This window comes from Heliangelus exortis, chromosome 1 (assembly GCF_036169615.1).
Source record: "Heliangelus exortis chromosome 1, bHelExo1.hap1, whole genome shotgun sequence".
Classification (NCBI taxonomy): domain Eukaryota; kingdom Metazoa; phylum Chordata; class Aves; order Apodiformes; family Trochilidae; genus Heliangelus; species Heliangelus exortis.
In genome coordinates, this window is record NC_092422.1 from 103,783,598 (window position 1) to 103,807,589 (window position 23,992).

The 23,992-nt window shown below is 38.2% G+C and overlaps 1 protein-coding gene across 1 annotated transcript in view; it reads left to right on the forward strand.

Annotated features, from left to right (window-relative positions):
* HTR1F (5-hydroxytryptamine receptor 1F) overlaps window positions 1-23,992 on the forward strand; it is a 110,036-nt gene that overhangs the window by 43,150 nt on the left and 42,894 nt on the right. Inside the window, exon 2 of the mRNA XM_071756122.1 lies at window positions 3,370-3,484. The gene's annotated coding sequence lies outside the window, so the exon portion shown is untranslated. The remainder of the gene's footprint in view (window positions 1-3,369; window positions 3,485-23,992) is intronic.

Here is a 23,992-nt window from a genome sequence, read left to right on the forward strand (position 1 = left end):
CAGAGTGATTTCTGTTTGCCCCTGCAGTAAGGCTGCTCTTTTCTTCATGCCACCTCCAGTTCCTGATGGCTTTTGACAGGACAGAAATTTGTGTGTGATTCTGAGCCTAGGACTTCTGCATTATAGCAAATGGTGTTGCCCATTAACCTTTTAAAATAGCTGTCAGAGTCATGTAAAGCTGTTTTTGTCCCATAATTATCTTAGCACAAGATACCATTTAAAAATTCTCATTTAGCATCCTCCACACAGTAAGCAAATCACTTTTAGTCTTGTCATGGAATTCTTGCAGATGCTATTTTTAACCACAAAACAAGCTTGCCTCCATATTCTACACATTTCACAAGAATTTTTCCATCGTTTCTCACAGTACTAAAATCCCCATAACATAAATGTCTTTGCTGGGAAAGGAGGGCTGGAAGTGATAGTTGTGCTTTTTGGTTACTGGCAGACTTTTACCTGACATAATAAATATTCAGACCTGAAACATAACTCTGAGGGTGGACAAGCAATGGAAGCAATGAATATGTTTTAAAGAGAGAGGCAGGTCCAGAATTACTTCTGCTGGACTACCTTCCTAAAGGTAGTTGCTACCATGGAGATTACTGGGATTTTGAGCAGATGAGAAATTACTTAATACTGAGTAAAAAGAGGTTTGTTTATGTTTATAAATATTAAATCCTGATATGTACTAGGCAACCCTGTTTGTCTGTTAAAAGCTTGTCTTCTGTTTATCAAACAAAATAGTGAGTTTATAGGATTTTGAGCACTTTCATGATTTTTGCCTTTGCCTAGGAATGTTTTGCCATAACAAAAACTACCCTGGTTGTAAATTAAGTTCCAACAGTCCTGTTTGCTGCAGTTCTGTAATATCTTCCTTTCTATTCCCATTTTATAAGAATTACTATTCTAAAAACAGCCTCAGTTAGTGATTGGACGTCACATATTTCGGATGTTCTTAGAAAATTAAAGGAGAGAATAATTCTATATGAACTTTACCTGCTGGCTGTATAGGATTCTCCTTAGAGATGTGTTCAGTTCAGGTGTTGGACCTTTAGGTCTAAGGGAGGTCTTACATTTTAACTAAGCTGAAAATTATGGGAGGTAAAACAGCTATATCCACACTATTATGTCTCCAAAAGGAACTCCAATATCCATCCTACCTTCCCAACCAGACAAGGCCTTCACAAGAGCTTGTAGACAGCTTGCAAATCTGCCTGTGCAGGAACTCCTGGCAGCACCCCAGGCTAGATAACAAGGTGCAAATAATGGCTTCCCAGTCCCCTGCGGAGAACATACCCCATATGGACATGAATGAGACCATTGGATGCTGTGCCAACAGGGAAATTAATGACTACATAAGCACACACATTTCAGAAATATTCCTTTCTGTATTAGAGGACCAGGAGAGGAAAAGAAAGCACAATTAGGAAGGTCCCAAGTGCAGAGAGCCAGATGCTTGCTAACACAGGTGAGGCAAAGAAAATGAAAATATGAAGATGCAGGGACTAGAACAAAAGGAGGAGGGGAAAAAGATGGACTCTAGGGGGAAGGCATGTACAAAAAGAATCTAGAATTTTACAAGGAACAGAACTTTTTTCTAGAAAAGTCAAACAAAATCTCTGAGGTGTGTCAGTTCTACCTAGACATTCTGATACCTAAAATTTCTTACCTTGGAATGAAATATAACATGTAAGATCTCTAATTAAATCCAGTTCTCTCACCCCCCACCTCTTAAGACAGAAATCCTTTTGAGTATTTTAAGATCACGCAATTATCCCAGCTCTTGTGCACTCTTACACTCTCATATAATTTTGCCATGTCTGATGGAGTGTGCTGAGGAAAGAAAATGCTAACAACTTCCAAGCAAAGCCAGAGAAGAGGGTTACTCTGCCTCTGCTTTGATTAGTTGTTGCTGATCATGTTAAATGCTTCAAAAGATACAGCTAAGTACATCATTATTCACATCTTGAGTGCATCAGATTCCCATAGCAGGGCATGTTGGCCACTGTACCTTCTGTTCTTGCCTAGAGATAATGAAATCTGCATTGCAAAGGAGGGCAGGCAAAGAGATCATGGACACTCATTTTACTGTGTAAACTCCAGAGTTATTGTCAATAAGTTACACTTCAAGGTTAGTGCTCTGTGCTGAGCAGGGGACTAATTTCTGAATCTCTGTGGTAGAGGCACAGAAGTACTAACAGCTTTAATTTTTCCAGATTGGTTCAACACGTACAGGACTGATGATAAAACTCCTGAGTTGCTGGGTTGTTCCCTTAGCAATAAAGAAACCTGGAGTTCCCAAAGCTGCATATCACTGATTATCCTAGCATAGGCCATAGACCATAATGTAACAACAAACAGATGTGTAACCATCCTCAAAACCTGCCCCAGACAGGTCTGAGTTGTAAGAACTCATCTGGTAAGTAACAGTGAACTGTTAGTAGAATTTTATTGTGGATAAATGACCATGTTATTCAGTAATGTGTGGAAAATTACTAGCTTTTTAACTTTTTTTCCAGGAAATCAATGAGCTCTCCTAATTTCTTTTGTCACTTGGTCTTGTTTTCATTTTTCTTATTGACTAGTCTTTTGCTTTGAAACAAGAACTGCCTGTGATACCTGATTTTCTACCTTTTAAGCACATTAGTCATTTAAAGACTAAAATTAAATCAGCTTATTTTTGGTGGTGCTCTGTTTCTTTCTTAGTGCAGACTTTTCACAGTGCATGCTCTTTTGAGGTACATATCTTTTTCAGGTAGATTCTTACTGTGAGACTGTACTAACCAGGGAGGAAAATGTTTAATATTTTGATAAAGCTATAAACAATTCCTTGCAGTTCAAAGAGCACATACATTGGCACATTTATGTCCTTATCTTAATAAGATTAGGTAGTGCTACAAAATGCCAAGAGCTCGGGGTTCTCACTGCAGTCAACAGGGGTTGAGTATTTGCACCTCGCAGATGCAGTTGGTTGCTAAGAGTTAAACTAAAGCTTCCTCCTTCTTTTCCTGTTACTGATCATTTACCTTCAGAAAAGTTCTGGTCAGTTTTTTTCAGTTTCTTGAGTTCCTCAAGTAGATCCAATTTCTGAAGTGTCAAATCCTGTGAGATTTTTGCTGGTCATTATGCTGTTATGAGGAATTTCAGACATACCAAAACAAGACACCCCTTAGATACAATTTTACATAAACTCTGTTGGATTTTCCTGACACTGGCTTCTAAGGTTTTAAAGAATAATTCCAGGTGAGCTGAAGAGATGCTGCAAATTACAGTTTAGTCCTTCTAAAAGATCTTTTCCTTCCCTGAAGTAGAGGTCTTTCATTGCAAATCACATTGTCTAGACTGATGATTTTTTTTGCTTTCTCACAGGTTTTTGACAGTATCCACTGTTGTTACGGGTGACTTCATTCCCACTTCCAGTCCAGTCCCTAAGCTTTCTGGAACAGAGGCAGCTTTTCCAAGGCTATTCCAAACACTGGAGATGGTGAGTTCCTTTCTACCCCCATACACAGAGACTCTACACTTGCACTTGTGAGGGCTTTAACTAACTTGAAGATGATAAAATTAATTTGGCTGGGTCTTCCATAGGAGTTCTGCAAAGCAGATTGAGGAGAGGGTTTGCTGAGCTCTGTGATACTGATCTTTATGTAAAGTAGTGCAGGAGGAGAAAAAAGTCTCCACTGTGAAAAGCCTAGAGGAATAGAGGAGGCAAACATAGTCAGAGAGGGTTGACCTACACAGGGTTATTGCAGGTTTAACCAGGCAATCTGAGTACACACAGCGCAATGGAAAGCTGCAGACCTGCCAAGAAAAAGATGTCCAAAAGGACAAACGGTTTGAGAAAAAGAGGGCAGAGGCTGATGGAGGGACAACTGAACAAATTAATAATGTTCCAGCTCAGGCACCACAGGAGAAGCTTAGCCTGCAGTCCTAGGTCTAAATGACCTTCTCTGCAGCTTTGGACATTTAAAAACTCAACATCCACTTCAACTTTGAGGAAAAACCAATGGTGGCAATGTAACGCTTCATTTCAGATACATTTTAATGACATAACCTTTGTAAAACATTTTGAAGATGAAGAGCACAGCAGCACTCATTACTGTTCTTAACCAAATTTCTCTGTGCATAGCTGAACCTAAAATCTTTTGATGTTAGCTCATCACAAACATACTTTGTGAGAATATTTTACTCTCTTCTGAGTTGATCTCCAGTCATTTGATGCCACTGCATACTTAGTTTTTTTTTGTTTGGGGTTTTTTTTTTGCTGCACACAATTTTTGCAAAGTTACTTTTCCCATAAGACACAATTGTAAATTTTTAACAGCACCAAAGATGAAATAAAAAAATCTTTGTTTTCCATAGTGATTCAAATACAACATGTTAATGAAAACATTTGATAAGGCACTTAATTGGCTTGAATACAAAAATATATAAAAATAGAAGTATAAAGCTTCCTGCAACAGCATCAGGAGACAAAATTGTCATTTAATATTGAGACATCTGGATAATAAAGTAACAAGCATATTAAAATCTTGTGCAGTCAATTGCCTGAGAAAATGCAGATGAAGTATGATTGCTCACAAATGGACCCGAAAATTGTGTATGTTTAATATGCCACCACTCAACATCTGAAGACATTCTTTCTGGGGTATTTAATCTCATTACTTTTTTTGCTACAGAAAGAAAGAGACAGTCAGGGCTGATGTTTTCATGTGTTCAGTGCTCCTTACCCCTGCTTCTATTTACACAAGTTCAGAGTCCTAGCAACTCAGGGTTCCGTCCATAATCCTGGTGCCTGAAAGATGCATCAAGGTGCACTTCAAAATTCTTACACAAAGATAGGCAAAGATGGGGTTGTTGTGCTTGTAATAACAGAACAGTAAGAAGGTATCACTGGGCAACTGCAAAACTGATGAAAACAAAGTTGTCTAATTGTCTCACAGTAATCTTAATGAAAAAGAAAAAAAAAAAAAATTAGAGAAAACCAGGTTGGAATACAGGTCAGTTTCAGCCTTTTACAAGCCTTGCCTGCTGCCAAGAAGAACATGTACAGAAAGACAGAGAAAGTTCCAAGCCTTGGACAATTTTATAAGTATTCTTCTAAGTACTTCTAAGATTTTACCTCAGCCAAGAATTCCTCCAACTGCCAAACGAGAAGATGAATGAACCTCATACTGGAGGTTATGTGCCGAATGGGAGCTCTTCTGATCCACGACCTCACAACATTGCTGCCTAATTTAGCTTTAAAAAAAAAGATTAAAGAATGCATCATAAATCAGAAGCAATTCATTGTATATCTGTAATGAGTTTCCTGTAGAAAGGAGGAATAACTGTCAAGGCATCAGGCAAAGAGCAAGGTAGATGACACTCTGTCTCTAGCAGAGTTTTAGGCTGAGCTGTGTGATTGACTGCATGAAATGCATGCTCTGGATCATGCTGGACTCCAGCTGTGAAAGTTAGCAGCATCAGAACCAACTACAGGTAGGGGGTTAATGCCTCTCAGCACAGCTATGCCCATAATAAAGAAAAGGACAAGTTATAACTGCATCTGGGAAGTTCAGCAGATTCAGGTGCGGAGAACGTTTGGTTTGAAAGTTTCTCTTTGCTTTTCTGCTTTTCTTTTATCATTTTTAAAACCTTCCTACTTTCTTCCTATTTATTATTTTTTTATCTAGTACAAGAGAAATAATGGCTATTCATTAGTTCTACTATAATACCTGAGGTAACATTAGGAAGAGAAATTACCTGGTAGGAGAAAAGGGGGAGGGAATTATAAACAGCGCTTTTTCTTGTTTGTTTTTTTTGTTTTTGTTTTTGTTTTTTTTTGTTTGTTTTTTTTTTTTTGTAATGGGAATGGGTTTGCTGGCTGCATGTTAGTTTCCAAAAGACAATGACAGACTGTCAGCTTAAAGGAAACAGGTCTTGACAGTAAACCTTAGTGCACCAAATGCTTTGTAACTGGTTGTGTCATAGCACTTTCATACCATCTGGGCTCCAGCACAGGGCTGCTCTGTCCCAGGCAGAACCTTTGGTCTTTGCATAGTCACAGGAGTCAATGCTATCAGAATTATAAAACTTGTCTCTGGCTGGTTTTATGTGGAGTGTCAGCTCCTCCTGGAAGCCCTCACTGTATTCATGACTCCCCACAGCCTGACAAGAGCAACAGTACAGCTCAGCAGATAGGCAGATGCAGAGAAGTATGAGACAGGTACTACTGTTATGTTACTGCCACTTTTTCTTTAATATTTGCTGAAGAAAAGAAATAAAATTAGCAAAGGAGGAAAAGGGAATGCAACCGAGATGCCAGCATGTGTCTTATTAGTGCTTACTTTGCAAGTTCCTTGTATTCTAGGGAAGGTAAATATATTTCAATGATGAAAATGGCACTTTTCCAAATATTTCTCTTTTTAAAAGGCTTACTAAAGACAACTTATTTCTGAGATAAATATAGATTACACATATACTGTCTGCAACTTAAATAGAAACCAGGAGGGAAAATAGAAAGCAGAGCATCTTGATTACATTAAATTGCCTTCTTCAAGTGCTGGTGTTTGTCATCATTAAATAATCATATGTTTCTTATTGCTGAGAGAAGAGAAATCATTAATACTAATACTTAGATAAGTAAAATAAAGGATTATTCCTTATAGTACTATTAAGCCCAGTTTTTGTGCTAGTACAATCCCCTATGTTTACAGCAGGGTGAAAGCAACTCAATTGCCATAATTTTCCTTGATTTCTCAGCATTAAAGAAAAAGATAAAGATCACTGAAAGGAGTAAAACAGCCCCTCCCATGCAGCAAAGCCCTCGATGCAGTCTCTACTTTCTGTATGGTCAACCTCAAGGCTCAACAGTTTTCTAACTATCACCACTGCTTCAAGGATTTTTTCTTACTTTGATGAATTTCTGTCCTTAAGCACATAGTTATTTTCTTGGCTATCTTGCCTCATTATCCTGATGGAAGCAGTCTTTTAATTTAAAACATTACTATTAAAGTAATGCATGAATATCTTATCTGAAAGATATATTGTTTTGGCAATAGATGCAAATCAAAATGCAACTGTCTAGATAACTATATATTTTAATGGAAGACTGAGTAAAGCTTAGGTACAAAGGAGAAAAGTACTCATCAGCATTTATCATTTAAATTAATAGCATATTTGTAGTCTATTCATGTATTTCTTATACCTCAATAAGGTTGAGAGACTGAAGCCAGTTCAATGGACAGCAGTTAGCTTGTGACGCCTCTGTCCTTGAAATATTCCAAAAAGGACAAACCATTCTGGCATTTTTAATCCATCAAATTAAGCACTAGTGCCTTTCAACATCTGCTAGGCTTATATTATGCCACTTCTTTTGCAATCTGCATAAATATTTACCAACTATTTATCTTTGATTTTACCCCAAACTTTATTTCTTTGTGATCTTACAGGGTACACAATATCACTAAGGGTGTTCCATAAGAATGTGTGCTAAATAATGCCTTCACTGGGACACAGAGCAGACTGTCCAAATCATATTCTGTTTTACTTTTAGCTTTGGATCTTGCAGACCTTTTTTTTTTTTTTTTTTTTTTTTTTTTTTTTTTTTTTTTCTCAGATCAGCACAATGTAACTGAGTGTAGACTACTGAAAATCCTGAAGTTTACCAAACAGTTGTAAGAGCATCCTGCAGGCTCATGCTGCCCAACAATCTCACATGATACAAATTCATCTGTACCTGAGCTGAGGGCATGCCACGGAGTTTAACTCCTCCAGTGCTTCATGTAACTCAGCACTTGGCCATTCAGAGCTGGAGTGTTCCTCACTGCTCAGCCACCTCAACCCCTCAGATACTCTTGTAATACCAGAGAGGTTGCTGTGATCTCTGTAAAGCCAGAATCTGGAATAATGAATTCTCAATGCACACAAAGTCAGGAAATCATTTGGGCTCACTTAAACTCATTAGATTGTTCTCAAATATGCAAAAAGACTCTCTGATACTTTAGTCCTTCCCAAAAGAAAATACAATGCATATTTTAAGTGCCAGTCCATTAAGCCCACATATTGCTGCCCAAGTTAAGAGAACAAATATGCTCTGAAAACTCAAGGTCCTTAAGTACTCAGCTTCCCTGTACAAGCTCATCCACAAGACAGAGACATACACTTATCATCTCATTGTGTAACCAATTCAAATCTAATATGCAGCTTTTTTAATAGTGATTTTTTAAATTATTTTATTTTATTTGGCCACTGTTACATGCCTGCTGCCCATCATTTTGTTCTACAGCAGTTTGTCAACAGAAAGGTAGCTATGCAGGGGTTCAGACAGGAAGTCACCATGTCAATACGAGCATTTCCCTATTTGTAGATGCCCCAACCAAAACAGTTTCTGGAGTTTGTAGATAGCAACAATGATGTCCACAATGGTATACATTTTTGCACAGCACAGAACTAGACTTCATTCCAACTTTTTGGACGTCTGGTTTCTTCTCTGATCTCTGTACCTATAAGCTTTTAACAGGTGCACTGACCTAGTCTTTTCACTCCTTCATACAAGGACTCACCCTGGTAGACAAAAGTTAAGCTTTAAAATAGAAAAGCAAAATGCAGATAGACCTTGTTTGCAAAAGGGTTTCATTTTGGCATAGTATTTGCTCCTATTAATATGGAATAATAGCTTTAGCAGGGCTTTTTATTCAAATATTTAGGAATTTCCCTGAAGTATTAGCAGCCTTAGCTACATTCAGAAGTACTGATAATTTCAAAATTGTTTTGCTTTCATACAATAGAGTTCATTCAGAGAGTTTTATCAAAATTCCTACCTGCTAAAGCTGATGAGGTTATTTTAATTATACTAGAACCTTCTAACTTGAGGTTTTCAAAGTCACTGAGATGCTGCACTTCAATCAGAAATTCCAGATAACTGGTACAGACACTGAAGGAGAAGAAGAGAACCTATCAGAATATTGTACTTAATGACATTTCTACAAGACAGCTGACACTTGGCCTTCACCAAGTGCTACTTTTATCACACATTGCAAGAAAAATGTCACTTCTTAAGTTATAGCTGCACTGGCTCTATCAGCTAAGATCATGCAAGTTGTAATTCTACTGAAGTAAGAATATGTACTCTGGGGAGGACAATTTTACCTACAAATGAAAAGGGTCATTTATACCTGAGCTAAGGGAAGGCAAGTTACTGCTATTTCAGTAAAATGCATACATTTATTATTGGGGAAAACTGCTCAGACTTTCAAAATGTGTTTCTAAAAATGATGTTTACTACAATATGTTTGATCATTTTGTGTCCTGTTCTGAATACAGTATTGTCATCACCTATGGATGTTTTATTGAATTAAACTAAGCTGCGTTATTGCACATAGGATTGGTATAGCAAAACTCAGCAGATTCCCTTTTGAAAGGCTCAGGAGATAAACACTAAACACTCAAATTTGGGCCTTTACTCAGGATCTAAGAGGTAGTCATCTTTTTCTTTTTTTCTTTTCTGTTTCACTGCAGTCTACTTCAGATAAGAGACATCTCTTTCCCTTTCCTAAATGTGGGATTCTTAGGATACTAATCATCAGGGCAATGCTGCATTAGAATGTATTCCTGGTGACTATCACAAAAACACTTAAAAATGTCTCAGCAGAAAACTGTCATGTATTAGTAATTGTTCTCAGTCATAAATACCTCGTACCTGCACATTTAGGGTAGGATTCATCTGACTAAAGACAGACACGTGTACCTGAACCAATCACTCTGGGCTTCTTTTTGCAGTAATGGAGAGAAAAGGCCACTTGTAAAGGTACAAGTCATCTGGTCTAAGTAGGTCAGCACAATCTCACTGCAGCATTTACTTCACTCCTTTTTCCATAAAAAATGCCTAAGGTGCCAAAGGGCACCTGATTAGCACAGATAGAAGCATCATGTTGCTTTTACCTTAGGCAGACATCTAAAAGCAACTGAGATGAAAACTACCAAAAGTAACTAGAAAACTTAGAAAACTGTAGAGTTTCTTTTCCCTCTATGTAAACCAGTGCATGACACTCTCTCAATTAGCAGGAATGGTTAACTACAGGAAGAATGATACTTTATAAGACACATAGTGAAGAAAAAAAAACAAAAAAACCCAACAAAACCCCAAAAAAAAGTTTAAATTCACAAAGTACATCAATATAGGCAAATTTCTTTTGCAATCCCTTCAGTGCAGGGGAGCAAGTAGAATGACCCGTTAAAGAAAAATTAGTAAAATTAGTAAACTTTACTTTGGTAAGTAGCAATCTCCATGGGTTCTTTTGGGTGATAGCTGTTGCATGCTTTAAAAGTCCTTCCTGCAGAGTTTTTAAAAAGGTCTCTGCTGTTACAAGCCCTATCTCATAACAGCTAAGGGCTACAACCCATAAAAACCAAAGCTTGCATTTGTTGTCCTGAAAGAGTGTGTTGGTTTTCAATTGAGCCTATGATTAGAAAAATTTCCCCTGGGATATTTCAGGTCCTTAGAAAGAGAGATCAATATCTCTACAGAGGGAAAATGCAAGGCAGACAATTGACATTTTACTTATTCTAAATACAGGATTTCTCGATGTGACTGTAACCCAGAGCAGCTCTCAAAGATTAATCAGCTGATAAAAAGTTGTTTGACAAAGGAGGACACTTCAGTCACACTCCTGACACGCTAGAGATGATGGGACACCTAAGAGACTGCCAATGCCTTGAAAATGGCATAAAAAGCACTGTCTTGTATTTTTACTACGAGTAAACAGACACTTAGCACTGGTTTTCTTTGCTGAATTTAGTTGTAAAAAATCTATAAAGTCTGCACTAAGCCTGCATACATTGTGATTTACTTTTTCTTTTCAGTAATTCAAATATAATCAACCTTTCACAAAAATGTCAAGGCTTTGTGGTTATCCTGTGTCAAATGTCAAGGTCATAAAATCTGCTAGAATTTCTCAGTCAAGAAAAATAGTCACAGATATTTTACACTGGCAGAATGCCTGTCTGCCTCTGGAAAAATGCCCCCTGGAAAATTTTATAACATGTTTACATTAGAATGAATACGTTTCTTCTTTTTTTTCCTACTAAAAAATAATAGCCCAAGGCAGTCTAAAAATATGAACCAGATGGTTAAGATTAGCTTACAGTGTATAATGCTAGGCTGGACAAACACACATTATCTCTTTAACTATACCTATAACACTGGCAGCAGTATGTGGAGACAAACAAAAAAGTAAAATCAAATTCCTGCTCAAATAAAATTAAGATAAATTGCATCATTAAGCAGTTTACATTTTGTTGCTGCAACTTACAAAGAGGCAACCCTAAAATACAAAAATTCTGTGTTTGGCCATGAGGAGACATTGAACCCATATCTGAACTTCATGCCATCACTTTTCTTGGTCATCATCTCCATAACATGATTTCTAGAGTTTTGTGCTTAACAGTTATTATGCTGCTCTATTACACAAAATATGGAAGCAGCTGAGAGACCTGGTGTGGATTCAGGTGGGTATTTAAAATAACAGTAACTGACCATTTGGCAATAACACTGATGTCCAGATGCTGAGATACTGCTCAGGAAGATGGATTTTGAACTGACCCATAAGAAGAAAGGGCAAGGCTTGACAGTGTTGCTGATTTTGCTCACAAGCAGAGACACATCATTTTTGGACTTTTTTTCTTTTCTTTCTCCTTTGCTGCTTTTAAGACAGATAAACAAAAGGCTCAACCTTTGACACTTGTAATTTATGTTTCAGAATGGTAAAACAGTTGCATGACTTGGAGACTACAGACATATGCAATACATATGATCAGACACTCAGCAAGCCCCTGTACCTCAGTGACTGTAACCAATAGCTGAACTGCTGCACTGCATAAGCTGTGACTGTATCTGAGGTACAAAAGGATGAAGGTCTGTATAGAATTATCCTGGAGAAGTTATTTATTCATAATTGTGTTATTGTAGTAGTGCCTACAAACCCATCTCATATTTAGTAAACATAGAGCAGTAAGTGGTCCTTTTGCTAAAGAGCTTTCAGTATAAATAAGCAAAATGAATGTTTGGGGAAAACTGGCTTTGAAAATAATTGTGGTCCCGCTTAGCTAGACAAATTCTAGCAGTTTAAAGTCCTTCACAAACTGAAGCCATGCCAGGCAATTTAAGTATACATATGTAAGGTTTTAATAGTTTACATCTGCCTTCCATCAAATGCACCTTCACTTGTAAACTTGGATCCCTAAAAATATTTCCACAAGCAGCTATTTTAGTCTATACATAAAGTGCATACATTTCTGTCCCCAGCTGTCCTTGGGTCATACATAATTACTTGGAGCAGGTTAAGCAGCAAGGCTTCAAGCCCTTTGAATGCAGCATTGACTACAAACAACCTCACTTCAGTCTGAAAAGCAGAAAGGCCAACACCCTCCTCTTTGCTGACATCCAGCTATGGTTTCAGCCTTCATTTGCATTAAACAGCAGTACCAGAAACCATCAGAGGCTACTGGTACGATAAGCATGATAAAAACTGCCCACGCAAAATCGCTGTTCCTCTTTGAGTAGTTTCTCTTTTTTTTGCTTCCCTTCAGACCCCTGACCACCACTGGCAGACTTTGGTTCCCAAAGTAAGACCTGTTTTCCAACCTTTCCTGCTTTCCCTTTTCTTTTCACTTTTGAGTTCCAAATGATTTTTTCCATTGCAATGACAGACTGACCAGAGATACAGGGGATGCATAGGAAAGGAGCAGTTGTTAACAATTTTTACCTGAAGGAAATTAGATAGTAATCTTTGCATATGTTCTATCCTGTTTAGGTTTTGAAAGGCAATCACCAGGAGATATGAATAACATTTCTCCATCCAGAATGTCAGCTTTGTACCTTCACCAGCTTCTGTCCCTGTCAGAAAGTGGAGAGAGAAAAAAAAAATAAATGCAATGGGTTTGAAGTAATCCTGTCCTCTCAACATTTTGTTTGAAAGCTCTGGAAGAGGAGAGCAAGGCAAAGTGAGACTTGGTGTTCAGGAGTTTGGTATCTTGCTGCTGTTGCCAGTTCTGAATGGCTGGGTTACATTCACTTGTGCTGTAAACACAAAGGCACACAGCCTAATGGGTGTGCATGGTACAGCCATGCCTGTTTCAAACAAATTAGCCCTCTGAACTGCAAAATATTGGAAAACTTTTCTTGGTATCTTAGATTCCTAAGTGGTAGAAAGAGCTAGTGGCAAAGTTAAGCAGTTTATCCTGCAGAAGGGAAAGCCATAATTTTGTGGAAAATAGGAAACCATCCATTTTCCTGAGCCTATTTTAGAAACGAACTATGAAAATCCAAGGCATATAGAAGACAACTAAGACAACTAAGGAAGTCAAACTAACCAGAGGCATTTTGTACTTTGAAATGCTGGGCAAGTTTGTCGATTCTTGTATCTCTCATTCAGTCGTTTACTCATGAGATGTACACACAAAATGACTCACGTTAAGTGACAATTTTTATACCTCATTATGGAATGAGCTCTTGTTCTCACTTATTCTCAACTGTAGAAAGGCAGAGCTGAAAGCAGGAGCAAGTGAAAGAAATGATGCTGCTGATGGATAGAAATCTCTGAAGCCTCTGGCTAACCACAGCACAGAAATCATCACTAAATGGGAAGCAGCAACTTTTGTCACAGTTGTGTGATTACACTTGCAGGTGATACTTTTGAGTTGTCAACTGCAATTATGCTTCTCATTTTCATAATTAAGACAATGCTGCTGGATTCAGTCTTTCACCATCCCAAACCACACCATTTGTTTGTTGCAAAACAAATCAATGGAGAAAAAGAAAACTTTTCAGTCTGGTTCTCCAGAGCTAGAAGCATTCTTTCTGTCAATTAACCATCTGGCAAAAGCTTTCCAGCTTGAATAGAAGAATCCCATGGAACATTGTCCCTGTTAAGCCCTTTATATTTCACTATTATGAACCAACAGAAACTAGATCTTCTATGTCACTACACAGGTTATTTTCAGTAAGGTGAAAAAAAAATGCTGGTACTGGGTTAGACATTTGTGACAGCCTCTGAACACAGTCACATCAGGACAGTTCCATTCAAAATGGCTTGGAAGTTCCAGAGATGGAGTTTACAAGTGGTGTCCTCATGCTCAATAACAGTGTTGGATCTTTCTTTATCCATGAATTTGCTACCAGCCATTTTCAATCTCTTTAAATTGTGAACTGTTTCAGTATCCTCTGTCAATGAATGATGCAGTTTTAATAACTTCATAGACAGTATCCCATGAATTCTGTAATAGGGATGTCCTTTGTTACTAAAAATGTGCTTGTGGGTACTTCCACTGCTTCCAGTGGAATTTCTCAGTATTTTATCTTGCAGAGCTAAAGAACAAATTTTTTTACTTTAGGCCTCATAAACTGAATTTGCATTATATTGAGTGCAAAAACTACAGGAGAGGATTTTGCTTGTAATTAATCTCTAAATATACCCAAATTAAATTACCTACCTTAAAATAATATCTTCAGTAGTGAAAATGAAATGTCATCAATATTATCCAAGTTAAGAATTCTCCTCCCTTGTGATAAGCATCTGGGACCAGCCAATACAGTTACAGCCCTGAAAATTACAGACAAAATACATATTTAAATTTTTAAACAAGTCTATCACAACTATATCAATTTCACTTGCTTGGACTACCTTCACAGAAGCACTTTAATAATAATTTTTTTTTAATTAAACTCAATTTTGTTATACTTTAAAAATAACAAAAAACATTTTCTTAAGAAAGCTTTTAGAAATTTTAGAACCAGATCAGAAGACTAACACGTGTATGAATTCATTATTTGCTTGGAAACAATTTATTCAGAAGTAATGGAACAGAAACAAATTAAAACGTCCCTTCAGATTTCACACAGGAAACATTCTTTTGACTACAGCTTTTTCACAGCTAAAATTAGCTTTGCATTACTGAAACAGATAATGCACTGTCCTTATTATTTTCAGAGATAATACAGTAAATACTGGTAGGTTTTAACGCAGGAGGTTTACAGCAGAAATATTTCTTAATATATATTAGTTTGTGTCCATGAATGATGTCTAGGTGTCCTTTAGGCTATCTTATTTTCAGATTTCATTTAAAAACTGGTATTTATGTCAGCTTTAGTAGTTTTGTTTTTAAACTAATACATACATGTACATGTGCATTTCTACAAATATTAATTTAAATCAATACAATTTTTTAAATTCTCTTTATCTCCTGCTGCCTGCCAGACAGCTTGCTTGTACAGGAAAAAAAACCCATCCTATTTCAGATTAAACCATTATGTATTTTTAGGGAATGTAATAATATTCATATAATAGCAGAAAAGATCACAGAAAAGTGATGATTTTATAGTGCCATAAAATGTGTCCTTTTCCCACAATTTTCAAGACTGCAATATGCAGGTTGATAAAAGTCAAAATCAACCTACATCATGTGGCTGACAGTGATGGGAATGATGTAGAACTGTTATGTTTGTTATATGTAAGGTGGATGCTTTGGGGTTTGGTGGCATTTTTAAGAAATCACAGTTGAGAAGACAACTCAGCGTGCAAGTTTTTGGTCACTGCCATGTCACACACCCTACTTGTCCGACACCTCTGACTACCCTGCTTGTTCCAAAGTCTAATGTATTTCTTAACTGAATCCTGACACTGAAATTGTAGTTTATAGAAACAATCTGTGGTAGTTTGTGAGCCAGTGTCTGTGCTTATTAAAACAGGAATTGACCAGATTATTATTTTTTTTACAGTTCAGTCAGGGATGTCTTGAAAGCATTATCAAGGGTAAGTGGCAACTTATTTGAATAATAAGTACCCTATGACTGCCTGTGGGATGAAACAGGAAGCTTTGCAGGGAGTCCACAGTGCTGTAAAACAAAGTCATAATGTTTGGTATTTTCTGCTGCTGCAATAATCCACTATTTACTTAGACCTCAGGTTATTTTACTGATCCTTCTTCCCTGGTAGCAGGGATGCCTTACCAGTCCCCATAACGAGAGGTGTTATTATTCCCATTCTCTTTACTTCCCCTCTCTGACATATACTTACTTATCTCCTTGTTAGCCTTTAATAACTTATTACTAACTTTAATAACTTACAAATAGCCTTTAACTGTAACTGTGTGACAAACCTATGTTAATAGGTAACACCACACACTTCTACTGAAGGGAAATAGTATTTTTCATCATCTTACAAGTTTAGAGCCATAATTAAAGATAAATTTGAAACACACTTCAAATACCTCAGTGCAAATGTGTGCAGATTTCAGAAATGCTCATATTAATATATTTGTAATAATTATTTTCTTACTTCTAACAGTTACAAAGGTGATTTTTATTACTGAAAAACAGTGTTGCTTTTCAAAGAACAGTATTGCAAAGTTAATCTCCTTTATTTGAAATTTCATTTTTCATTTGGAGCAGTGACAGTTGTGACATTGTTTACCTTGAAGTTAGTCCATTGCAAAGCCAAATGCATCAATAAGAGTATAAAAGCAGGCCTGGTAAGCCAATATTCAACAGCAGGTAAGAAGCCAAAGATATAGGTAGTACCTCAGTTAAAAATTACCAGCAGAGGCTGATGTGCAAAGTAACATAGAAGCCACTTAAGGGAAAGCAGGAGTTCCAGTTCCAGTTTAAAATATTCCTACAGAAGTATGTCATTTTCCACACAAAGGAGCAGACATGTAGAATTTAAACTTCATCTAGAAAAAAGAAAATGTTACAGTTGTAAAACAGGCGCCTGAAGCTACGTTAGAATTGTATCTGTGTAACACACCAGCAAAAGAAACCTGGCCACCAAACCAGCTGGTGTAGATGCCCTTCTATGCATGGTGCTCAGACTTTGCATCCTCTGGAGTAAACACATTATTTGACAATGAGTAATTAAATTTGTTGACAGAAATCCATATCCAAGTGCTGAATATTCAGGGAGCTCCTGAAATGTCAGGAGTAAATGCTGTAGACTGGAGAAGTTCCTGAGGGAAGTGCTACCTGCACTTAATTCATACAATTTTCTGTAGGCACACCCCTGGGGCACCTTTCTGCCCCTTCTTAGCATCCCTTTATTTGGCAGAGCTGAGAAGAGACATAGAGATAGCCCTACTGAAGCTGAAGAGCATTCTTATGGGACAATAGCTGGAATGAGATGGTGCCCTAGGAAGGCACAATACATAATAGCAACTCATTTTACTCATATTTTCATGGTCAGCACAAGAGCTGAAGCCAACAAGCTCTCCAAGCTCTCCAAGTTTAAGCCACAGGCCTATCTCCTCCTGTGTGCTTCCCACAGAGTCCTGCACATTTGGCTGCAGACATCACTGTGAACAGCATCAGGGTAAGAACCTGTAGGGTCAGCTTCTTTCTGTGATAGATTTTATAGTGGCCCATGCTGGAGCAATGATCCAGGGCCAAAGCAATCTTTGATTTGAGCCTATAATGCCCTCTCTAATGTTATCGCCGAAGCTTGCAGCCCTTGTTGCACCAGAACATAGTCATTACATGTCATCTTATCACGTTTTTTTTTAGAGAAAACCTAAGAACATGAAAAGCCATGTCCTAGCCTACCAGAGTAATGATTTTATCACACAACTCTGCTACTGCATGTAAGAGGGCATAAGAATTCTGAGGATGCTTTTGGAACTGGACAGACGCGGTGCTGCCAGTGTCATGACTTCTGCTTTGCAGCAGACTCAGGCATAAAACCTTCTAGGCTTTGGTATGAGGACCTGCTCCTATTAAAAACTTGCTTGTTCTGTGGGGGAGCCAATTTTTATGCATGCACAGTATTAATAATAAGAAGATCAGAGCCCGGGAGTAAAACAGGAGGCAAAAAGACAATGTAGTAGCATAGTCACAGTGCAAGGGCAGCAAAACCTCAGGGCAAGAAGGGCACAGGATAAGTGGGACTGAGTGAAGCCATGACAGGAAAGGCTTCATGAGGCATAACAGTTCACAATCTCCTGAAGTTTTTCTAGGTCTCCTGCGAACAGGAGAACAAAGAAGGGTGCTTAGATGCATTGGCAGCAAGGATGAGAACTTGGGAAAGGTACCAGAGATGCAACACAAAGTTTAGAGGAAGTCTTTGCCCCTGTCTGAGAGCTAAAAGTGACAAAGTCAGACTGCAGTCCATCATGTCTGTGGGCAAGACAGAATTAAATAGGACAATTGTATGTCTCATAGATTTCAATATAACTTAAAATAGTAGTTTGGTAGTTAAATAAATATAATAGATGTTCCTTAGGAATCAAATCAGTTTTTTCCAGGATTCTAAATAAAACAGTAATGTCATAAAATGAGACATTAATATTTATACATGTAAATTATAAGAAAACAAGACTTTTAGGAAACACATTTGATGTACAGTGAAGCTGCAATTTAAACCATAAACATTCTTAAATAAGCATAACTAAGAAATAGTTTTCAAGGAGCTTATACAAACTATCAGACAGATATCTCTAGATGCAAAGTCACTAAAAATACCATCAGAACAGTCTCCAGGTTAAAAGTAACACATTGAAAGATGACTTAATTTATTCTCTGACATCAAATAAAGTAGGTTTCTGTTGCCTAGAAATGTAAAATAAACAATTGTAAACACCCAAAGTAAAGATTCCAAAGGAAATGCATTGAAACTGAAAATATTTCTTGTGAATCACAACCTTCCTATTCTTAGCACAATAGCTTTTTGCATAATTGGGTCTTGCTGCTGCAACCAGAAAAAAATTATCACATTGTAAAACTGCACTGAAAACAAGCAACATTTTTAGGTTTATTTGGTAAGTAGTCTCTTGGTTTGTATGCATAACCATACATGAAAAGCATACAAAAACAATGCTGCAAGCCCTGTATGCCCCAAACCACCCTATAAACTCTGCATAGACAAATCAATATATCTTTTACTCAAAATCAAACGTCAGAAAACTACAAGCTTAAAACTGTCAGACAACTTAAAGTCAGCTTCTTTGGACACTGGCTTTTTCATACAGTCTCTCACTGGACCACACTTTGTTTTTTTTTTTCCAGGGGACCCTGCTAAGATTATTGATCAAAGAGATCATGACCAATGATCAGACAGATCCTATTATTTTTTCCAATTACTACCTTTTCAACCACTGCAAGTTAGAATTTCTCATTCCCTCACTCATTGTCAGAGGCATCCATCACTGTAGACCTCCTCTGAAGCCCAGGGAAGGCCTTTGCCCCAGCACCCTGTGGGATTGCTGCATTGTTCTCATTTTGAAGACAGAAAGAAGACACTCAGAAGTATCTCCTAATTACAGAATCTCAGCTTAAGAGGAGCATGGCCTTAATTGCCAAAGGCTTTAGCAATGTACAGCACTGTTTTTACTTGGAGAATACACCTCCTGGATATCAGCTTTTCAAAGCAGTTTATCACTTCTGCAAATTAGAGATGGGGTCTAAAGTCAAGCCCTGAACACTACACAAGGGACAAGAGCTTTACTTAACTGACTTCAGAGAGTTGGGAAGTGATACGAGGACAGAAAGAGATCTAAAACTCATTTTAAGGTCCAGAGGCAAAAGTCTAATCATCAAGTCTTCATTCTTTTTTCTCTTTTATTACATACACTTTGATTCTGTAGCAAAGCAGGCAGAGGTCTGACACACAACTACTCCCTTCTCTATAAAATTCTGACTTATGCACCAAGCACCATCTTACTGTCACACAAACAATCATACACCCACCATTTTCTCTCAATATAGTTAATTTTGTAGAATATTCTTCCTTGAAAAAAACAAGGAGAGCCCTGGAAACACCCATCATGTATCAGTACGTTGAACACCAGTTTAATATTGTCAGGTTGTAACCACCAACTTCTTTCACATAGCTAAGAGAACAGAAGAAAGCACTTTAAGTTGCTGTCTCTGGCCTGAACACTAGCAGAAGATGGCTACATATTTTGTCAGTGGGTGTCATGGCTGTTGGCCTACAGGAGAAAAATGCAGGGACAGTAGCCCAGGAATTGTTTCCCAGCTTTGGAGACCAAGCACTAACAACCAGCCACATCCAACCTGTGTACTCTCCACCAGTTTCTCTCCTCACACTTGTCTTCCCAGAGCACTTTTCCAGGAGGACAGACCCTTTATAGTGAGCTGGCCACTTCCCCCTCACTGTCATTTCCCATCTCCCTTCTCCCAAAGTTTTTAAAGTTTTGAAGTTTTTCAGCATCAAACTGCTGTAACAGAGACAAAATCATACAGTTTTCCTTAACCACCACCTCTGAAACAACCCACCCTTTTTAATTCATCCAAATACAATTCAACCCCAGGCACAAAAATCAGCATGACATTTTTTTTTTTTTTCTTTGCAAAGATACAAGAAGTCAAAAATCACGTCTTATAGTGGAAAATATGTGGATGGTTTTGGGCATTATCACCTGAATGAATTTTGTAATGATTACATGTATCTCTAAGCTGTGAAATAGCAATTCTGTTTTTCTTTTCAATCTTCACTATAATACCTGGAGATTCAATAAAGTCATACACCATACTGCATTATGACAGCAGAGTTCTGATATGTCCTATACAAGCATTTGTCATTTTAGGTTGATTTTCAATATATTCAACAACACTTTAAAATATTTGCCTATTTGCTCTATTTGCCTAGATTAGATCTCCTACCTTCTGTTACACAAACCCAGATTCTTTTCATCCATACAGGGACACTCAAGTTAAATAGAGCTATTATCAACACTGTTTGAAGTACTGAAAAATATTTGAGAAATATTTTGCAGGAAACTGAAAGCCCCAGGAAAACTAACAGGATGCAGAGTAAAGATATGGTATCCTATTGCGTGTATAGTAAGAGAGATGCCAGTTTGACCAGATGTTTTTACTTAAGGTGTGACCAGACTACTGGCATAAATATTGTTTCTATTCAGAAACAAGCACACTCAAAACTAAAATACTTACTCTGTTTACAATGACAGATCATTCGTTCCTCTTGAACGCAACTAGAACAACAGGCATCAGAACTGAAGGACAACCAAAAAAAAAGCTTATAGTTTAATGCTAGTGTTTAATCCTAGGTTTGGAAGGCAATTATAATAGTTATTATAATTATTATTATTATTATAATTATTTATCGTAAATAAACATAATAAACCAAATAATGCTGTTATTTTCATATCTTGCTCCCAATGCTTTTAAGGAACCATGCTCAGTGTATGAACACGTTTTGAAGAAATCTAGAATGTTGCGGCGAGCCTTCTCTCGGGGACATGGCTCTTCTCCGGAGCTCTCTTGCCGTCCATCTCCTCAGGCGTCTTCCTCTCTTGTCTGCTTCTGGGAGCATGCCTTTTATTTTGCCCTTCATCCCCGCCCATTTCCAGCTGGGGCAGGCCCTAATTATTGGGCACAGCTGGGCCTAAGCTCCCAGTTCATTATCGGCGACACCTGAGGACTTGTGGTTCTCTCTACATTTCCCCCCTTTTTGTTGTTTGTTGAAAAATAAACTTTTTTTCAATAAGCCTTTTCAAACATTTCATTATTTTTCAACATTTATAATAATTTACAATTCATTTAAACATTTCATTCAAACATTTCATTACTTTTTCGTCATTTTCTTAATTTTACAACTTTCTTTGCCTTCGTGGGGGGAAAATTCGGGCTCTTACCGGCCTTTTTTTTTTTTTTTTTTTGCGCCGCTTTAGCCTTTGTTATCAGCAGGAGATGAGGTCTCAAAACACCAGCTCAGCTTTCGCTGGTACTCGCCACCTCGGGATGCCTGGCCATGCAGAGGCTTCTCCAAGCATTCAGCGCACCAGTCTTATCGCGTGTCCCTAGGGCCCCGTTTCAGGACCGCACTATCGCGTGTCCCTGGGGGCTCCGTTTCAGGACCGCATCGCGTGTCCCTGGGAGGCTCTCTTTCAGGACCGCACTGACTTGATGCGCACTCAGAGCTCCGCTTCAGCTTCAGCATTCCTCGGGCTTGAGTTCCGCGCGCCAACTTGCTGCGCCTTTCGAGCCTCATTCTTCTCTCCTGCCTGGCTCGCCGTTCCGGGCTGTTGTATCTTGCCGTGCTGGGCTTTTACTCCGAGCTCTTCACGCCGCTTACAGCATTTAAGCCTGGCCTTGTGGAGCTTTTCCCATGGTTGCGTATTTGGAGCTCTTTATAGAGCGTCCCACACCATCGTAGTAGCTCCATCTGACGTGGTTGCGTATTCGAAGCTCTTTATATCGCCTTCCGCATTTAAGCCAGGCTTTGTAGAGCTTCCCGCAACCAACGTGGTCGTGTAGAGCTTTTTATCTCACCTCAGCATTCACGGCTGCTGTTGTTGCCCGCATTCTCCACCAATTGTTGCAGCGAGCCTTCTCTCAGGGACACAGCTCTTCTCCGGAGCTCTCTTGCCATACCTCTCCTCAGGTGTCTTCCTCTCTTGTCTGACTCTGCTTCTGGGAGCATGCCTTTTATTTTGCCCTTCAGCCCCGCCCATTTCCGGCTGGGGCAGGCCCTAATCATTGGGCACAGCTGGGCCTAAGCTCCCAGTTCATTATCGGCGACACCTGAGGACTTGTGGTTCTCTCTACACTAGAATATTGGGGTTGTATCATTTTCACTTCCCAAAACAGGAAGCATAACTACATGCTTCCAAGTCAGTTCTTACAAGAGATTTCATAGTTCAGACACATAACTAGTTTGCACTAAGACACTGGCAGATAGCAGCAGTGATTTCGGAACATAAAGTATTGAAGGTTGTATTATATAGTTTCTAGCATTTAACACCTTATTTCATTAGCTAAGTCACAATTTATGGGAACCATCTACTAAAATAAAGTTTTGTTACTGTATTTCCTTCAGGATTTTCACAGCTTCCTTTTTATTTTCTTCCTCAAGGTATTGCCATTAATCCTTGGTGTGAAACCAACCTAATTGCTTTCACACAACTTATTTGAAATTTGTCGTGACTTGTAGAACTGAGAAAAGTTACTACTTAAAAGACACTAGACCATGACCTTTACTTTTAAAATTGTCTACTCTCTGTTTTTCTTAGAATATTTTTATTTTGTTTAACCTTCTCTGAAGGTTTACAGGGTTAAAATCTGCTGAGCTTCAAGTCCTCTTCTGGACCAGTGGTCCAAGCACCTACAGTTGCTTCTCTCTGGTGAATGCATTCTGGGCTGGGGCCCATCTCTGACAACCAGGCCCTAAGTGAGAAGTGTTTGTAGCAAGCTGAAGAAATAGCCCATTTAAGAAGAGACAGCCCTTGTTCTCAGTGAAATTCAAAGCATTGCATTTGGGTGGGAATAATCACCAGCACAAAGCAGGGCTATGAGGAACTCTGCAGAGAGAGACCTAAGGGATCACAAGCTGGCATGAGTCAGCAATGCCACAATACTGGGGGGAAAAAAAAGTTCTTATATTGTAATACATAATAAATGGATGTAACAAAGCACCAAAGAGAATAAAATCCTTTTGCTCAGATCAGCACTAACAAGGCATCACCCAGACCACTCTGCCCAGCTCTGAGCATGCACTTTGAGAGAGGCAGCCACATACTGAAAATTGTCCAGTGAAGAACAGGGAAAAAAGTACAAGAGCTGGAAAATGTGGCATAAGAAGAAATACCAAAGAAATTAAGCTCTTTAGTCTAAAAAAGGAAAGCAGGGAGAAAGCATGTTTGAAAGCCTAAAGACTAGTATAGCAAGGGAACAAACAAAACTGTTTCACATTCCCACCCAGAGCACAGCAAAAAGGCATGCATGGCAACAAGGATGGTTTAGCTTTAATTTTTGTGACTGCACTGGGAGATTGTGCCTTGGAATTATTTTATTTTATTGCTGAAATGTCTTAAACAAGAGAAATATAATTGCCAAATGAGTCGATAACATTGCTGTGGTGGAATAGTTAAGATTACTGCTCAAAACGTTATATTGTGTGCCTTGTACATACAATTTTCACAAAATTAGTTTTGCCTTCACAGAAACTTGAAACTGGGACAGATATAACTGTTTGGCTAGTCTAAA